At 40.1% G+C, this 19,869-nt stretch overlaps 1 pseudogene; it reads right to left on the bottom strand.

The window, feature by feature from the left end:
- LOC110310060 (heme transporter HRG1-like) overlaps window positions 1–13,195 on the bottom strand; it is a 140,915-nt pseudogene extending 127,720 nt beyond the window's left edge.
- Between the last annotated feature and the right edge of the window lie 6,674 nt (window positions 13,196–19,869).

Consider the following 19,869-nt stretch of genomic DNA (forward strand, 5'->3'; position numbering starts at 1 on the left):
TCTCAAGTAGCCTACCTCAAGTAGCTCATTATAGTAACAAGGTGCTAAAATGAGCATTCAAAACTAGGCTTTTTATATTCTTAAATGGTTTAAAAAGCATATATCAGACACACATTTAAAGCAATTTGTTGCATTTTTTTCAGACATGTCAATTAACTTGCCCCAAATCACACAGTAAATAGAGGATTGGTTATTGAAAGTCAAGTCTGTCTTCATTTGATGCTACTTTAAAAGGCATTCATCCAAATAGAGGCCAATTATGCCTGCAGTAGGGGTTTTGTTTGTTTTGTTTGTTCTACTTTTATGTTTTTACAGTCCAGTTATTACTCCCCTCCCAGCCCACCAGCCCACAGTTCTTTGTCCCACTTCTCCTATCCCCTGTCTCCAAGAGGATGTCTCCAGCCCTCAACCCCCTTCAGACCTCTCCACTCCCTGGTGTCCCAAGTCTCTCTGATGTCGCTTCTGTTTCCGAAAGAGAGACGACACAGCATTCTTCTCAAAGCAGTTTATTCAGGAACCTTTCAACATGCAAGCAGGAATCTCTCTCTAGCCCCCAATCGTGCACAGCTCTCACGATGGGCATGGCTTATTTTCGGGTGTATGAGGAAGTCAGGTGCAAGTAATAAGATGTGGCTGCAGTCCCGGGCGCCATCTTGGAACTACCACCACACCCGCTCCCCACACTCTGACAAAGTTTTTACATACAGCAGCTATTGCTCATCTACCCCTACCTATGCTAAAACCATGACTATGTTGCAGATTGCTGGCATCTCAGTGCATGACTTGGCTAAATTATGAAAATAACGATTTAGCTAGAATAGTGTGTTCAGAAAATCTTCTTTGTTGCAACTGGACTACACTAATACAGAATATTAAAGTTGTTGAAGCCTGTTAGAAGCAAGGAAATTAGACATGCTTGTCCACTGGTGACTTGGGAACTGACAGGAAGATGGACACGCTTGACCCAGTGCAGGCAGCCTAAACTTCATACAATGTATTGGTAACAGTGCACATATGTTCTGAAACCTGAGGAAAATGGAACATGACATGGAGATAATACGCAAACTGACCACACTTTTTATTGTCATTACTGGTGGTGGTGGATCCATGGCCTTTGCTTATTACAGTGAAGGGGTCAAAACAGGCTTTAGGTCACTGACTCTCAAAACTGGAATACAGGAGGACCCCACAGGTATTGTACAGAAGGATTCTGTCTGGCATACTAGAAGTTATTCCTGAGTGAAGAGGAAAGAGCAAAAATAGAAAGAGGGGAGAAGAAATCTGTAGAATCGTTATTTATATCAGACATCATTAATAAGTTAGTTAGACTTGTGTGGCCAACCAGTAGTGTAGATATTATTTTTATTTTATAGACCAGACACTCAAATTCTAAGAATTAAATAATTTGTTCACCTAGATACTAAATGATGGAGTTGGTTCAATCTAAAGGGCTGTCACTCAAAAGAATAAAGGGCAGAGTTATTATTTTTTAGTATTTTAAACTTGAGCCTTCAAATATTTATATCACATTTATGGTTCATGAGAACTTTGATGAATATTTATTGGAATCTCTCTTTCTAAATTAAGAAAAAAAAACAAGATTCAAAGAATATTCTAGTCTTTTCCAAAGCCATGCTTATGACTATGGTTTTAGGATTTGAAGCCAGTATTGCTGACACCCAAACCCGTGGACTTTCTCTCCCCATTATATTTCTCCCTTTGAAGATAATCTATTTCACCAGACAAGCTGACATTTAAGCTTGCCATTCTTGAAGTTAAAGACTCAACCATGTGAGTGCCCTCAAAGTATTTCTATTATTAATAAAAAAATAATTTTCTCCTTTTCAACATTTCATAAATTCTAAGTCCAGTATGTGAGGAAAAAAAAAGATTAAAGCAGCAGGTGGTATATTAGAAAAGAGAAGTGTCTTTTTTCCAAAGCATACTTTTGAAAAGACTGTCATTTTAGAAATATGAAGAATTTGAGAATTATAAAGCTCAAGCAGCTCAGAGTCTTAGCTTGGGGCATAGAAATTTATAATGGCTGTGTTATGCATACATGATATAATGTCAGGGACAAAAAGCAAGGATCCTTCTCTGGCACATTGACTTCTGTACTTGGCAAGTTCAGTTAGAAAGAAAATATCACAGGAAGATAATGTGCACATTAAGCCCCAGACATGCTCATCTCATTTAATCCTTACAACCTTAGGAGAGCTATCATGGCGATGAAGTTACTGGTTCCATCAACCATTAATAAATGCCAAGGTGAGAGTTTGAACTTGACAACAAAGTTCTGCATTCAAAAATAAAAAGCATACCTATCCAAAGCAGCCATAAAGGTTGCTCATGTCTATGAGTTCTCTGCATCTTCCTGATGGCTTGGTTTGCATAATAAAATCACAGCAAATTTATCACCAAGGTAAGAGAAGAGATGTGAAAATGTAGCAATGAATTAAAAATCAATTTGAAAATTAAATTATTTTGTTTTCCTGTGTTTCTGCTTCTCTTTTGTAAATTGTATGTGTTGGAGGGAGATTACAAGAAGGCTACACAAACTTTCTCTGTGGATGTGGGTTGGGCTTACAGGGCACTTGGGTAGAGGAAATAAGCAACACGTTAGTCCTCTATGGAAGAACTCTGTCCCAACTCTTTTCTTATGGCTGGCTGTTCATCTCTGGGTTAAATATTGCATCTATCTACACCTTGACTTCTACAACTTTCAAACAGGAATAAAAATATCTAAACTGTGAATCACTGTGGTTTTAGTAGGGAAAAAAAATGTGTTGAAAATGCCCTGCGCAGTTCCTGAGAAAACATGATTAACACATTTTACTGTCTTGCTTTCCTTCTCAGGATGGATGATATGGTAGAGACCACAGACTTCTAGAATGTAAGCATCCTTGCCCTCATGTTGGTTTCTGGTTTTCCTTCATAAGCAGAATGAGTGGGACTAAATTTAGGAATGAGAATGTAGACTAACTAGGAAAAGGAAAAGAAACCAGAGAAAGATTGTCAGCATAGACAGAATTTTATCTAATCACTTCCATTTGAGACTAAGCGGAGCTGCAAATCTCACTGTGTGAAACCCAATTATTTACCAAAGTAATGTTTATTGGGAACGTGCTAAGAGCCAGGTCCTGCTCTTACTGTCAAAAGCAAATAGGAATGTAGAGCCTCAGTCTTCATGGAGCTAAAGGTAGAGACAGAGATACACTTGTTAATTTAACAGCTTTTTATTAGTAGTATTGTGTGCATCCATGTGATGAACATCAGGAGGGGAGAAGGTCAGCAGGTAGACATCAAAGGACAACTTTTGTGAGTCAGAGCTCTGCATCCACTGTTGATTCTGGGAATAGACCTTAGATTCTCAGGATTGAGTGGCAAGAACTTTTACCCAGTGAGATGTCTCACTGCTCTAACTATCCTTCTATCTATCTATCTATCTATCTATCTATCTATCTATCTATCTATCTATCTATTTATCTACCTTTCTATTTTAATTTCAATGTGATACATAAAAATTGTGGTTAACAGGAAAACAATCAGTTGCACACACCCTTAACTGAGTCAAGTGCTACCAGGAGCTATATGTATATGATGCATATACATATGTGTATTTGTATGTATATGATGTATATACTTATGTATATGATGTATATGTTTATGTATACATTGTATATATATTTATCTGTACATGTGTATGTTGTAAATGTGAATGTATATATGTATATTATGATTTTTATATGTTTATGAATGTGGTTGTATAGGATGTATAAGCACATGTATACAATGTATATTATCTATATTTGTATGCATGTACATATATGATATACATGATTTATAGGATGATATGATGTATATGATATATGTGATATATATATATGTGTATATGTGTACATATATAATGTATATGAATGATATATATGTGTGTGTTTATGTATCTGTATGTGTATTTATATGTATAGATGTGTAAATATCTATAATATTCATGTGTTCATTTATGTATACATAAATATCTAATATATGTATATTATAATAGAGAATGAAATGACTATGGATGCAACACTAGTTCTTTGTTCTGAGAAATGGAAGAATAGACAAAGTTAGATGTAGCTAGGATCAATGCACCTTGAACACACTAATGACTAGGCCTGGGGGCATCCTTGTGAGGGGAGAGTATTCTGGGTACTTCTGATTCATCCACTGATAGCTCTTTTGGAAGATGCTGCAAACTCTCCACTGTCATTTATCTACCTGCTCTGCCCAAAAATATTCTTTGATAATCTATAATTCTTTCTTTTCTGCTTAGCCACCACTTATTTCTTAAAGCTATTCTTCCAGAGGCATTCTTCAGTAGATACTATGTTCCTCTCTATGGATACAGCAGTGTATGTTGTCATGGTCTACATTGCCTCCAAATACCAATTACTGTCACACTCTTATCCTGCTCTTGAATGTCTTTGAAAGCCATTTTTTCTTTTCTTCCCCAAACCACCCACAAAGGCTGAAGACTAATCAAGAAGGAAGGTCAGTGGTTAATGAAAGCAGTAAGGAAGGCAATTGCAAGCATCTTTTTTTGTAGAGTTTATACTGCCCCCAGCAGCTCAAGGAGAAGGAAAACCATGAGACTGTTTTAGGCCTGCCTACTGTGGAAGACACCACAATTGCATATTAGGAATGCCATTACACACAAACACACGCACACACACACACACGGGGAGAGAGACAGAGAGAGAGAGAGAGAGAGAGAGAGAGAGAGAGAGAGAGAGAGAGAATTGTTCCCTCACTGTTATTTCACATTTTATAATTTCAAGATATTATAACTGTGGGAACAACCCTTGCCATTTTCTTTTTTTCTTTTTCTTTTTCTTTTCTTTTTGTTTCTTTTCTTTTCTTTTCTTTTCTTTTAGTTCCACTTCTGGGTTTTTTGGTAAGCAATAAGTCATAAATATAAAATTAATCATATACATATAAAAATGTATTCATATGTTTTCAGAATTAAATTCCATGGTTTTCAAATCAAATTCCATGGTTACAGTTTAGAGAATTTTACTAGCAACATGTATCAGGACTCCAGTGGCAGTTGCCATTCACTGTTTGTTTGTTTGTTTTCTGTTTGTTTTCTTTTCTTTTGTTTTTATGAGACCTTTCAGACAAAAGAACTGGTAGCTCCTCCTTCCCCTCCTTCCCCTCCCTCTCCTCCTCTTCACTCCCCCCCCCCAACCCCCTGCCCTGCCACCTCTCTTCCTTCTTCTGGGCTTTCATATGAGTTTACTTTTGCAACTCTAAGAAAAGGACAGCATTAAAGAACATCATCCTCACAGAAGCAAATATCCCCAGCACATTGTAATCTGCCCCCAAACCAAAGACTTAGCTGCCACAGTGCCTCTAGGCAGGTACTCACAGAGCCTGCTTCTCTCCCCAGTTCCTGGCCTTTTTCTTGTCAACATGAATGTGCATTTTATCTTCAAGAATTTGTTAGATCGGTTTTGTTTTGTTTTGTTTTGTTTTGTTTTGTTTTATTTTTACCTCCCACCCTTACTGTCTCAGCACTCTAGTCTACCTTGGCTCTGACCAAAACATAGGTGGAATGGCTTTCTGCCTGTGTACTTGACCCTCACTTGGGCTAAAGGACTTCAACGGCAAACTTCAGCTTCCATATCACTTCCTCTTCATTCTGTTGGGAATCATTCAGTGAGAGGTGTAAGCAGAGAGGGTTGATTAAAATCCTGACTTTACTACTCATTGGCTATTTCACTTAAATTGAAGAAATTAACCAAATGAAGCTTGTCTGTCAAATGAGGACAACACTCAGGAGCCATGAGGCTTCTGAGGAAATCTACCCTGATTAATCCTTGCTATAGATATTCTCACAGATATTCTCATGTTTCTATACCCAGCTTGATGGCTGTTTGCTTCAATATGCAAATTCAGGAGTCCTTGCAGTGGAGGTGGGATGAGTGTATTTTATATGCTAGGATACCAAAACAAATATTGACAATTAAATTAGTAAGTGTGTTGTTTATTAGCCCTATCTCTGCCAATATATCTAAATCCTCTTCTGTCCAGGAGATGATAGAACTGTCTCCTCAGCCCCTTGACGGTGGTGTAGGACATGGAACTTTTTTTTTTTTCTTTGTTGGGATGTGAGCAAATGGGACATATGTACTTTATGGTTAAAACTTTAAGAGCTAGTGTCAATTTGTCAATTTGACTGCATGCTCTCTCTCTCTGTGTCTCTCCCTCTCCCTCTCCCTCTCTCCCCTCTCTCTCTTTCCCACCCTCTCCCCTCCCTCCTCTCTCTCTCTCTCTCTCTCTCTCTCTCTCTATCTCTCTCTCTCCTCAGCTTCTGGGAATGTGCCAGACAGTGCCTGGATGTTCTATCAGTGTGTACTCTGGAAGGACACTGCACAGCAAAAGGAGATACACTCCAGCATGGGTGTGCCACTTGACCTGTGATGATCTTGACACACATGGTAGGAAGAGAACTGGATCTCCTTGACCTGGTATACACAGATCACAGTCCTTTATACTTACATATGAAACAAGTTTGTTTGATTTTCCTTCAGGTGCCATTAAGACTACTGAGCCTTCAGAGCTGGGGAGATGACTCAGCTGGTACTTGCTATACAAGCATGAGGGCCAGAATGTAAATCTTAGCCCCAACATAAAAGGCCATGTATAGCTATACAAACTTCTAACTCCATCACTGTGGGGAGGCAAAACAGAAGTAATAGCAGAGAATGATGTTTGACAGCCCAGCTCCAGCTCTGGTAAGAAATACCATCTCAAAAAGTATATGATATGGACTTATAGAGCGGAACACCCAATCTCCTTCTCTCGTCAGCATAAGTGCACGCACGTGCGCACACACACACACACATACACACCCCACCACCACCACCACCACACCAATCCATGAACTCCTGAGTAGCTGATAATAAGACAGCAGCTTCCAGGGTGAAGGTGGAATCCCACTGCTGAGTAGAAGGAAAGGAGAGAAACAATTTGAGAACAGCTTCTAGAAGCTAAGACTAACTTCAAACACACAGCTAGAAATTGTTTACCAATGTTTTGAGCAAATTTGAAGCAAATTTTTCTCACCTGATTCAACAGCACCTTTGATGCTAACTGACAGTGATTGTATCCTTGTGGGTCCTCACAGAGAATGCCTGATCTATAGAATCATAAACTATAAAGACGATGAGTTTTTCCACTGCTCCGCAACCTAGCACAGAAAGGCTCACACATAATTCAGATTTGTAGTGGGGACTGTGCCACTGCATGGTTTAGTCTCAGGCAGTGTATAAAAGAATTTACTTTTCCAAAGCCTAAAACAATGGCTGCCACATGGTATGTGCTTGTTAATCAAGTAGTGACAATAAGATTAATACAATGTCTTTAGCCATGTCTCTAACATGAAGTTAGTAAAACTTTTTTTAAATCATGGTATTATAATGATATATATATATATATATATATATATATATATATATATATATAATAAAAAAAGTGCCACAATTCTGGGGTGTTAAATATGATCACTCTTTTCTTCATTCTTTTTAAAGAATAAATCTATATATGTGCATATCATAAATATATGTATACATACATTATATAAAGATATATAATACATATCATACATATCATATATATGTATGTATATGTATAGAAAATGAAGGGGCACTTATATTTTAATTACTAAAAAGGCTTTCTTTGAACTCCCAAACAAGGTAGAGTCTTTCAATTATATCTGTTCAGTACACCTTCTAGTCTTCAAGAAACTTTTTCAACAACCAGTTAAATAACCATTCATGATTGAATTCTGCTTACTGAATCAGAGGACATAAATCACCTTTTTGTTGTTGTTGGTGGTTGTACTTGCTTTCTGGAAGACCGCAGGTCCTGATGTTCAGTAAGCACATGGAACGTGCAGTGCAAAACTCCAACAGAGGGTAATAAGCCAAGGGTTTTCAGTTTTGTCCTGTGATACAGATGAACTAATGGCTTCAAGGGATTTCAAGGAAAGGGACTGTTGGTATCCTGCTAGCAGAAGGTTAAGAGGATATCAATGTGTAGAGGAAGTCTAGTAATCAGAAATTAAGGGGGGGGGGGTCAGAGACAAACAAGGAATTTCATGTGACAACGCTTGCTTTCAGGTTGGACTGGTACAGTGTGCTATGGAGAACTGACCCAGAAGAGCTCCACAGTGGCCATGCTGATATTTCAGTAACACATAGATTGAGAAGTACAACCTATTCTCAGAGAAAAACATATGTTTATGGATCAAGACATCACATGTGAGTCTTGGGGAAGGAATTAATTTTAAGACTCCTAAGGCTCTGTATAACTACAGAATGATGGATTGACTGACTATGAAAGGACCCCCCTACACACACACACACACACACACACACACACACACACACACACAATTTCACATGCTAGCCTAGCTGGCAGTACTGTTTTGAGAGGTTCTGTACATTTTAGAAGGTAGGGCCCAACTGGAAGAGGAGGATCACTTGGAGTGGGTCTCTGGATTCTTTCTGTCCCGTTTCTGTCCATCTATCTACCATGAGGTAAGGGACCTTTGTTACTTGCTCCTACCTTCACCATATCCTGCCTCACCATTGGCCTAGAAGCAACAGAGCAAGGACTTTGGATGTACACACCTGAAACCAGAGGCCAAAACACAAACGTCTACCTTTTAAGTGGCTGTCAGTTAGTTGGTTATAGCCATGAAGAGTCTCTCTCTCTCTCTCTCTCTCTCTCTCTCTCTCTCTCTCTCTCTCTCTCTCTCTCTCACACACACACACACACACACACACAATCTTAGGTGCAGTTTCATCACTTAACATGTGATTATGGTTTGTCTGAACAAAAAGTTTCAGGGGTGGTGATAGTTGTATCTCTTTTTCAAAGATGAGAATGTGAAGCAGAAGTCCTCGGGGTTATAAAGCTAGGTCCAGGATCATAAGTCTAGTCAAATGGCCGAACATGGATGCCTGCGATGTGAGGCTTTCTTATTCTGCACTATTACCATGTAAGGTGGTGAAACTCACAGGTGGAAGTTTAGATTTGAGCCTCCTATATTGAAGCTGGGCTATCTTGACTAAGTTTATTAGCCTCTCCAGGTTTTAAAGTGTGCTTTTCTATCCATATATGCCATTAAAACTGCAGCCCCGTGCTTAATGACAGGTCTGTATGGGAATGATAGAAAGAATTCAACAGAGCACATTTCAGACACACTGCATAGCTTGTTGGCCTATGCCTCTTTGGTTATTGATATGGGCTCTAACTGACACATTGCATCTACCCATGGAGAGCTCAGACTTTGCCTAGCCGAGAGGGTCAGAGAAAAAGGGAGGTGAGAGAACAAAGTTTTGCTTGTCTTTCACTTCCTGAGCCTGTTTGCTTGCTGCTGAATGAGGATAATAGTGCTTCCCTTACAGGGTTTTTACAAAGATCAAATGAGATCACTTTCGTAAAAATGCTCTACAAATGTGATGAGAGAGCATGTCAGGCATTGTTATTCTTCCTGCTGTCTCATTCTACAGAATAAAAGCAGGAAGACTCTCAAAGCTGAAGCATTATTGGGAGGCAGATTTACGTTTCCAATGGCCCTCCTTGTCAAGCCTAAAAGTAGTTTCAGTCTGAATGAGTAGTGAAGCAATTTCAATTTCTCTTTAAATCAGAGATGTCAAAACCCTGTGATTTAGACTCCCGGGAAATACCACTAGAGCTCTCTGACTGGCTTCAATTCTAATCAAGTACTTGATGCTTAGCTGAGAGTGAGTCAGTGATGGCCTCGATCATGCCCAAGCCCCCACAGACAGGCAAGTCTGTGGTCTTCTATGGTCTCTGTGGCTTGAAGATCCAAATGAATTACCATTGCCCTCAAACCCTGTGTGGTCCAAACCCTACATGATCTTTATTTTTATATAACACATTTCATTTATTCTTTGAAATCTTCATAGATTTATATACAGTATGTTGATCACACCCCTCCACTGTCATCTGTCTTCTCTACAACTCACTCAAGTGACACCCATCAGCTTTTCGGAACTTCATATACTTCTTTTTATCCCCCTTGAGTTCAACAAGTGTCGTCCAGATGCTCATGGGTATAGAGCCATCTAATATTGCATGAGCAACCTATCGGCAGTCACATCACCAAAGGAAATGACTATTCCTTCCTCAGCAGCCATCAACTGCCAATAGCTTCTCTATCAAAGGTAGGGTCCTGTGTCCCCTCTTTAACCATGCAAGAACTCTATTTCCGGTTGTGAGACAGGTTTGAATGGCTGATCCATCTCTTCAGCCCTGCTTACTGAGGCTGTAACTAACACAATTATGAGTAGTTGAGGAGAGCTGCTGTGAATTCATATGTACACTACACTATATACAGAAGCCAACGTGTTAGGACTCCAACTATGTTCCTTGTCCTCCAACTGGTATTTGGAGGACATTTTAAAACTTCCTTCCACACTATTTCCTAAGCCTTGGATCTGAGAAGGTCAAAACATATACACAGCAGCAAATAGCAAACTCATAACTGTATCATTATGATAACGTTCACCTTCTTTGACTGTTACAGGGGAAGTCTGGGCATTGTGAAGATCGGCTATCTTTGCATTCAAGCAAGATAATAACGTATCACATTCTAAGTCTAGGTTTAGACTTAGGGTATATTATCACTTGATGTACTCAATTTGATACATGAAATTTGTTCTTTGTCATTTTCATGGTATACTAATGAGCGACATATTCTGCATGGGAGAATGCTGAAGCCTCCCTTTTACTCCTAGGAAACCAGAATTCAGATACCAGCTCTGTCATGGCATAAATATCAGAAAAACAAAAAATCTATTCAATTGAGTTCAACCTATTATCAAGCATAATTATTCCATAATGATACATAATGTGTCAAAATTATCTGAAATTATAAGTTACATGCTTAGTATGTGTTAAATAAGTGTCAGCCAACATATTTTATTTTATTTATACAGCACAAATGTATATAATATTATAAAATGAAACAACAATATATAGTAGGCATTATATACTGTTATAATTGTGAAGTTGTGAAGTCTATGATATATTATATGTATTTAAATGAATATTATCTGTTTCATTTTGTCCAGTCTTTGAAATCAGTGTAGTAAAAATGTCTTCACGAGGTTTATGGAATAGATGCATTTCTTCAAATTCTTCTCTTTCATTTATTTGCTTTATCTCTACGCAAGTCATTGAACTTTCATTAATAAAAATGGGAAATATAGTTCTAGTCTCACTGTGTACTGGGAAGATGAAATAATATGCAAATTAGTATTTAGCATGCTTGATAAGAAGTAGACATTTAATAAGTGTTGTTGTCAGCAGCTCTACCACCAATTTTCATGTTTTCATTGAACTAATAACAAAACTGACATGCAAGATACATATTTTAGCTGCATGTCATATTAAAAAAACTTTATTGCCCAAGGATTGTTCAAGAGCATTTATATGTATTACATAATATTATAGTTTGGATACAAATGATCCTCCAGCATATCATGTACTGAAGAATTGATAACTAGATTGCTGAATCGTAAGTATTTTGATTATTAATTCACTGATGTTTTCACAATTTGACAAAATTATAAGGAACTTCCAGAGGTAGGGCCTAGTTAGAGAAAGCATTGGGACATTTTTTGGGGGGACTATGTCTTGTCTTTGGTTCCTGTCCCTTCTATCTATCTATCTATCTATCTATCTATCTATCTATCTATCTATCTATCTATCTATCTCCTCTTACAACATACCCTCTCTGTCATAATGTTCTCTCTCACTGTAGATAAAAATACATCAAACTAGCTGACCATTGGTGAAATCTTGAAACCATAAGCCAAACTACTTTCATCCTTTAAATTCTTTCTCTGTATTTTTTTTATTATGATGATACAAAACAGTCAACTAAATACACCTGAATGCAGAGCTTAGACAGAGGTACCTAAGGTTCTAAAGTGACTTTTCTTCAACAAGGGCAACCAACATTCCTACAACTACTTAATGGACTTTATGCCATTCATGGACTATCATTTAATCCCTAGTTATCATTACATTGTCCTCTCTTCCAGATTTCCATAATGCTAATGACTCCATTCTGGCTATTATCCATGGGAATGAAGGAAAATAGCAAGTAGAGATGCACAGGCAGAAGCAAAACCAGGGAAGAATGATAAAGTTAATGCCATATGTGAGACACAGAAGTAAATCAATATTCTGAGTTCTAGACTGCCAAGAGAATCTCAAATTACTTCCATAATGATTTATTTGTTTCTTGTTACGTGGAAGATGTACACCCTTCTAGAGGCATGTTCATTGCATCTTGTAGTTTGAAGCATGGTAATAGATAAGAAACTAAATATGATCAGCAACAATGCAAGGATCCCAGAACCATGATTGTCATAGTCCTTAGGTAGAATGTGAAGAACGTGACTACTGTGTTTTTACAAGGGAAGTAAGAAAGACTAGAGACAGGTACACTTAGGACTGAGCTATACTTAATCCCCTGGAAATGGGCAAAGAAATACCTTGTTTAGAGTGTTGTTCTTATGTCAGTCAGGGCCAGAGCAGATGGCAATCCTTCACTCATCCTAGATTGATGCCTGGCTTGGTGGCCAAAACTGTTTTATGCTGAGGACACATAAAATTCAAACCAAACCAAATCAAATCCAGACAGTGAAGCTGAAGAGGACAACAGATAGAAACCTGCTTTCTAGCAAGACATGTAGTGCAGAAGGGGAAAGATCTCCACAGGCTTGTCCTCTATCCCACAGCACGAGTGGGTAATAGACACATAGAAACCTATGGAGGAAGAAGACATAGAAATATCTGTGGACTACCATGCCACCCATGGACTTGCCCTCTGACACAGGAGCCATAGACACCTGCTTGCTGCCATACCAGGCAACATGAAGAATATCGCTCAGGGGCCCCACCAGCCTGGTGGACAGCCTGCAGCAGGAGCCACCACAATATGTGAATATATGATGAACAGCTGAGAGAAAAAGAGAAGTGGAACAGGCTGAGCATCATGAAAAACGATGGAACTAGAGAATCAAGGGTAGAGAGGAGTGCCTTGTTGTACTTGACAGGTCTTACCTGGGGCCATGGTGAAGTCCAAGCCTGAGCTGCCACTGAGGACCATGGCTAGGTCTGAGGCTACCCCACATCAGGGGTTGCTGGTGTCTCTGTCCATAGCTTGTATTACCACTAGAGAACATGGGGATATCCCTGATCAAGCCAGCCACCAGTGACTACTTGGATGTACAGGTGCTATTCAAAACTGACCTAGCCTCCCATTGGCTGCAACACTTGGGGAAAATGGCATATACACCTTTCCCATGCAGCATACTGGAGTTGACCCTAGTAGCAGGAGTGTAGGTAAGCCAGCCCCAAGGGTGGGAGAGCTGACCCAATGTCACTCATCTGATGTTAGGTGCCACAGGAACAGAAGTAACACCCCACTACTACCTCTGGAAGCCAGGAAAGATGCCCACAGGGTCATGAGCAGGGGAGAGCTAGCCCTGCCCATCACTGGTTGTAGCATTTAAGAGAGTGAGCTCTGTATCTCATCTAGGCAACACAGTGAAGCTGGCCCTGATGGCAGACACTGGTGAATGGTGAGTAGGTATGAGAGCTTGAGAGCTGGCTTAGCCCCTCACAGGTTGCAGCACTTGGGAAAGTGGGCCTCTCACCTTGACTGGCTAACACAGTGGAACTGACTCTGGAAGCATGGGTCTGGGTGTGGGCCCCAAGCTCATGAGATCAGGAAAGCTGACCCTACCTTCTGCAAATGGTGGCATTTGTTGGCCTAGCCAGAACAGTGCTGGAGATCTTGCCCTGATGGTGAGGGTGAGGTAAAGCCAGCACCCTGACCAACTCTGGTATCACTCAGACCCAAATCCAGAGCTCTGAGTTGTCCCACCCCAAAATGTGTGTCATCTGTGAACTGTTGGGACACATGGAAAGGGCCAGTCCTGCTGATGCGAAGCTGTAGGATTTCCATGACATAGGGCAACAACAGGATGGGAGGTATTCCAGTGAAGGATCCAATACTGATGGGATCAAAAAAGCTGGAAATCTCAGACCAGACTACTGATTCATTACGATGAACGTTTACAAATGAAGATGTGTGGGCAGAGGAATCTACTGTGGGACACACAGTGACATATGACATTTTCCATAATGAAAAACAATTATATTTAAAATATAAACAAAGTATTAGAGACTATTATTTAAGCCATCCAATGTCATTTGCTGTAGAACGGAGGAATTTATTTAGATGATTTAGGCAAAGTACAGTGATAGACTGTATGCTTAGCATATGTAAGAACGTCAATGAACTCTCCAGCACCAAAACCAAAACAAGGTGAATTAAACTAATGCACAAAACATATTTCAATAAAATATCACAACAAACTAAAAAAATAAAATACCATAAACACCAAGATAAAGGTTATACCCCATGCATGCTAATTTGTATTTTATCCTGGAGGTTGCAAACAGACTGGTTCTCATACCAGTTTTCCTCGCTGATTATCCTGTGGCATAGAGTGAATCTCAGACATGAAACTTGTGGAGATGCACTCAGAAAACTGTTGCCATCTGTAGAAGCAAGAAGAGGGCAGGTGCCTGGAGCTAAATCAGTCAAGGTCAAGACAGAGGTTGTCTGAACAATATCAGATACCACTGCAGGTGGACAGCTAACTGTCTATGGATGACAAAGAGAAGAATGAAAAGAAGTCAAGGTTGACTTCCAGGCCCTGCCTTAGACAACAGGCAGATGGTCACTCCAAGTGAAGGGGCTCAGAAGGAAAAGATGGCTAAGATGTTTGACACCCACATGGAGATATGCCTCAGGAGCCACAGGCATAAATCTAGAACTGAGAAGTCCTGACCTTGATATGTTGATAATTAAGTATAAGTGGTAACTATTTGATAATCATAATACATGGCAAAAAGAATGATCTAGAAAGAGGCCAGAGATTTGTGAGAAAAGAGAATGTGGCATATACAAACGATATCGGAAAAGAGCTGTGTGAAAAGGAAGTGAGAGAATATGAACAAAGTCTGGTGAATCTGGAAGCAAAAGTCCCTAAAATGGGGACACAATCCAGCAATGCAGAAAGAAGACTGGTTCTCTATAAAGGCAAAACTTCCTATTGGAACAGAGCTTATAGAGGAATGCCGAGGTAGGTCCAGGACTATGTTACATGGTGATTGTTATGACAGAAAAGGATAAGGTACCACAGAGGCAGGTAGAGGTAACATGAGGTAAAAACTTCATATATCTTTCATTAAATAAGGTCTATATGGATGTACTAAGATTGAGAAGGAAAAAGAAAGAGAACTGCCTTAAACATATTGGCATAAAAGACATTCCTGAACAGAACACCAATAGCTCAGGCAATAAATTCAACAATTAATAAATGGGACCTCATGAAACTGAAAAGCTTCCTCAAGGCTAAAGACACCATCAATAGGACAAGACAGAAGCCTGAAGATGGAGAAAGATCTTCAGCTACTATATATCCAACAGAGGACTAATATCCAAAATAAATAAAGGACTCAAGAATTTAGAAACAAACAAACCAAATTAACCTGATTAAAAAGTGGAATACAGTGCTAAACAGAAGACTTTACAGAGGAGACTCTAATGGCCGAGAAGCACTTAAAGAAATGTTCAAGTCCGTAGTCACCTGGGAAATGCAAATCAAAATGACTCTGAGATTCCACCTTACACTTATCACAATGGCTAAGACCAAAAATTCAAGTGACATCACATGTTGGCGAAGATGTGGAGCAAGTGGAACAATCTGGCATTGATGGTGGGAGTGCCAAAAACCACTGTAGAAATCATTTTGGCAGCTTTTCAGAAAATTGGGAATATTTCTACCTTGAGACCCAGCTATACCCAGGATACAAGCTATATCCTGGGTATATAACAAAGGGTGCCATACTATACCAAAAGGACACTTGCTCAACTGTGTTCATAGCAGTGTTATTCATAATAGCCAGAGGCTGGAAACAGTCTAGATGCCCCTCAAGTGAAGAATGGATGCAGAAAATGTGGTTCACTTACACAATGGAATACTACTCAACTATTAAAAATAAGAACATCTTGAAAATTGCAGGCAAATGGATGGAACTACAAAATATTATCCTGAGAGAGATAATCCAGACACAAAAGGCATGCATGGTATGTATTCACTTATAAGTGGACATTAGCCCAAAAGTACTAGATAACCATGCTACAATTCACATACCCAAAGAAACTAAGTAAAAAGGCGAATCTAAGGGAAGATGTTTGAATCTCACTCAGAAAGGGAAATAAAATAAACTTTGGAGGTAGGTGGAGGGAGGGAACTAGGTGGGAGAGGGAGTGAGGAGGATAATGGGGATGGAGATGCAATATGAGGAAAGGGTGGGCAGGAGAGGGCTGAGAGAGAAAACACAAAGAGGTGGGGAGCATCTCTGGGGCATGCTGGAGACCTGGGACTGGGAAGGCTCCTGAGAGTCTATGGGGTGACATTAGCTGAAACTCCCCTAGTAGCTGGGGAGACTGAAGTGGCTACCTCCTGTAGCCAGGAGGGAGGGACTTCCAGGGGAGGGAGGATGACTTAACCCATCCATTAAACCTTAGACTCAAAATTTGTCCATCCTACAAGATGTGCAGGGATAAAAATGGAGCAGAAATAGAGGGAATAGCCAAGCAATGACTGGCCTAACTTTAGAACTATCCCAAGGAAGAGAGCCAACCACTGACACTGTTAATGATACTCTGCTATGCTTGAAGACAGGACTCTAGCATAACTGTCCTTTGAGAGGCTTTACACAGCAGCTGATGGAAACAAATACAGAGACTCTCAGTCAAACATCAGTTGGTGCTTGGGAGTCTTGTGGAAGAAGGGGGAATAGGTCTGAGGGATCGAGATGGGTCAAGCACACAATAAAAAGACCTACATATTCAAATAACCTTAGCCCATGGGGGCTCACAGAGACTGAACTACTAACCAAAGAGCATGCAAGGGGCTGGACCTAGGCCACCTACATATGTTGCAGATGTACAGTTTGGTCTTCATGTGGGTCACCTAATGATTAGACCAACAGCTGTCTCTAACTCTGTTGCTGGCCATTGAACCTGACTGGGCCTCAGTTGGAGAGTATGTGCTTAGCACTGCTGCAACTTGATATCCTAGGGCAGGGTGGTACCCACGGGGGTGGGAGACAGGCACTTTTCTTCTCTTAGAAGGGAATGAGTAATGTGGGTAGGGGTTTGTGAATCTGGGACTGAGATTGAAAGAGGGAGGGGGCTGCAATCAGAATGTAAAGTGAATGAGTGAATGAAGAAAGAAAGAAAGAAAGAAAGAAAGAAAGAAAGAAAGAAAGAAAGAAAGAAAGAAAGAAAGAAAGGAAGGAAGGAAGGAAGGAAGGAAGGAAGGAAGGAAGGGAAAGAAGGAAGGAAGGGAAAGAAGGAAGGAAGGAAGGAAGGAAGGAAGGAAGGAAGGAAGGAAGGGAGGGAGGGAGGGAGGGAGGGAGGGAGGGAGGGAGGGAGGGAGGGAGGGAGGGAGGGAGGAAGGAAGGAAGGAAGGAAGGAAGGAAGGAAGGAAGGAAGGAAGGAAAAATTTAATATTTGAGATAGAAGTATTCCAAGGCAATGTCCAAGTCCTGGTTGGGCTGAGAGGAAACAATTATCTGTCTAATCTCAGCATTTGGCAATGCTGGGGAAAGTATCTGGAGTGAGTCAGGTTTCCAGAACTGCCTTGACAATTCTATATTCCTGGTTTCAATAATTACTTTCTCCAGGACCCACCTGTATCATCCTCTGTGGTAGCCTTCTCAGCAATTGTTTTCATCTTCTTTGCAGAAGACCCACGCTGCCTTTGAAAGCACGCCTACGGAATATTTCAGAGGAAACCACAGGAGTATGAAGTTTGTTTTGTGTCAGTTAGTTAACACATTAAAGGATGGAATAAGGTTTAAAAGTAAAGCATTGCAGTGCACATCAATTCATTAATATGTTAAGGCTTAAAGCTTTCATTTAGGCAAAGGAGTTTTAATCACGTCAAATCCTTATCCTAGTCAGAAGATAATTCGGACACTATAAACATATTGGTTAAGTGTAAATGCATTGTACTTAATTTTCTCATCTGGAAAATCGAAGTTTTGAATGTTGAATGAACAACTAGAGTGCATTAAATGTGTTTGATAGCACTTGGTCGCACCTAAAGTGTTCTATAAAGACACTCTCAAGAGTGTTTTTATAGAAAAGGCTAAATGTTCATGTGAAATGCTTGAAAAAAAGTCTTTAAGTAAAAAGAAACACTATCTTTATCCTGGAGAAAGTGGAGTCACTACCAGCTTCAGAAACTGGTTTCCCAACTATTCTAGAAACTAGGTCATGAACTGGGGCACTGAAGAGGCAAATTACCATTCAGTGGTGAATTATGCAATGGACAAGAGTCATCAAACTGAGTGTCACAAAATAACAACAGAATATCGCCAGAAATAACATCTATTTGTTCTTATGCTTATTTTATTTGTTGTATTCTTTTTTAACTTTCATTTATGGAAATTCTTATTTGGGTATGAGTGGTGTGTGTGTGTGTGTGCGTGTGTGTGTGTGTGTGCATGTGTGTGTGTGTGGGTGTGGGTGTCTGTCTGTGTGTGTGCGTGTGGGTGTCTGTCTGTGTGTGTGCGTGTGTGTGCGTGTGTGTATGCGTGTGTGTATGTGTCTGTGTGCGTGTGTCTGTGTGTGTGTGTGTGCGTGTGTGTGTGCGTGTGTGTGTGTGTGCGTGTGTGTGTGGGGGGTGGGGGGGTGTCTGTGTGTGTGTGCGTGTGTGTGTGCGTGAGTGTGTATGTGTGTGTCTGTGTGTGTGTGTGTGTGCGTGTGTGGGGGGTGTCTCTGTGTGTGTGTGCGTGTGTGTGCATGTGTGTGTGTGTGCGTGAGTGTGTGCATGTGGGGGGGTGTCAGTGTGTGTGTGTGTGTGTGTGCGTGTGTATGTGTGTGTGTGTGATATACATGTGTGCAGATGTAGATAAGGATGCAGACACCTGTGGTGGTTGTAAGGAATGTTAGGTACCTTCCTATTTCATTCCTCACATTCCTGTCTGAGACAGTCTCTTTCTGAAACTAGAGCAAACATATCACCTAGGGGCCCTCAGATCCCACAGGCTCCATCTTCTGGTACTGAGATTCTGGGTGCACATGTGCCACCAGGGCCAATATGGGCAGATAGAATCAGAGTAATGGCACTGTTGAGTACTTTAGCTTGAATTCAATTCTTGGTTCCATCCTTCCTCGCTGAGTTATCTTAAACAGTGATTGACCTCAAAGGATAGATTCATTTTAGCAAGAACAGGAATGTATCAGTGCACTTAGGATACATAAAACTCTGCAACACATTTAGCAGAACATCTGGCACATGTGGAATACTCAGAATACGCTAGTCCTTCTTTCCAAACTGAAATTTTGCTGGGATAGCTAATTCTCTGCGCTTCATCTGTACGATGGAGCTAAAAACAGTTATTGCAGATGATTCTGGGAGAATCTACTGTTGTCATGTTTGCAAACTCAAACATAGAGCTCAGCATGTGATAAATCCCCAAATGTTCCTGCTTTCCTCATCTGCATTCGTCCTAACTTTGCTACTGAATAATCCTTATCTTTAAAGTGATATCCCCCAGCATGTGAGTTTAGATAATCATGTGCCCTCTAAGTTACTAAGAGTGGAGAAATGTGACAATTAAAGATGCTTTTTATCTGATGGATGTATTTGTAGAAATGTTCCGTAGGTGTGTTTTGTCTTATCTGTAATG

The sequence above is a fragment of the Mus caroli genome, unplaced genomic scaffold, assembly GCF_978045245.1.
Source record: "Mus caroli unplaced genomic scaffold, Mus_caroli_1 scaffold_16, whole genome shotgun sequence".
Classification (NCBI taxonomy): domain Eukaryota; kingdom Metazoa; phylum Chordata; class Mammalia; order Rodentia; family Muridae; genus Mus; species Mus caroli.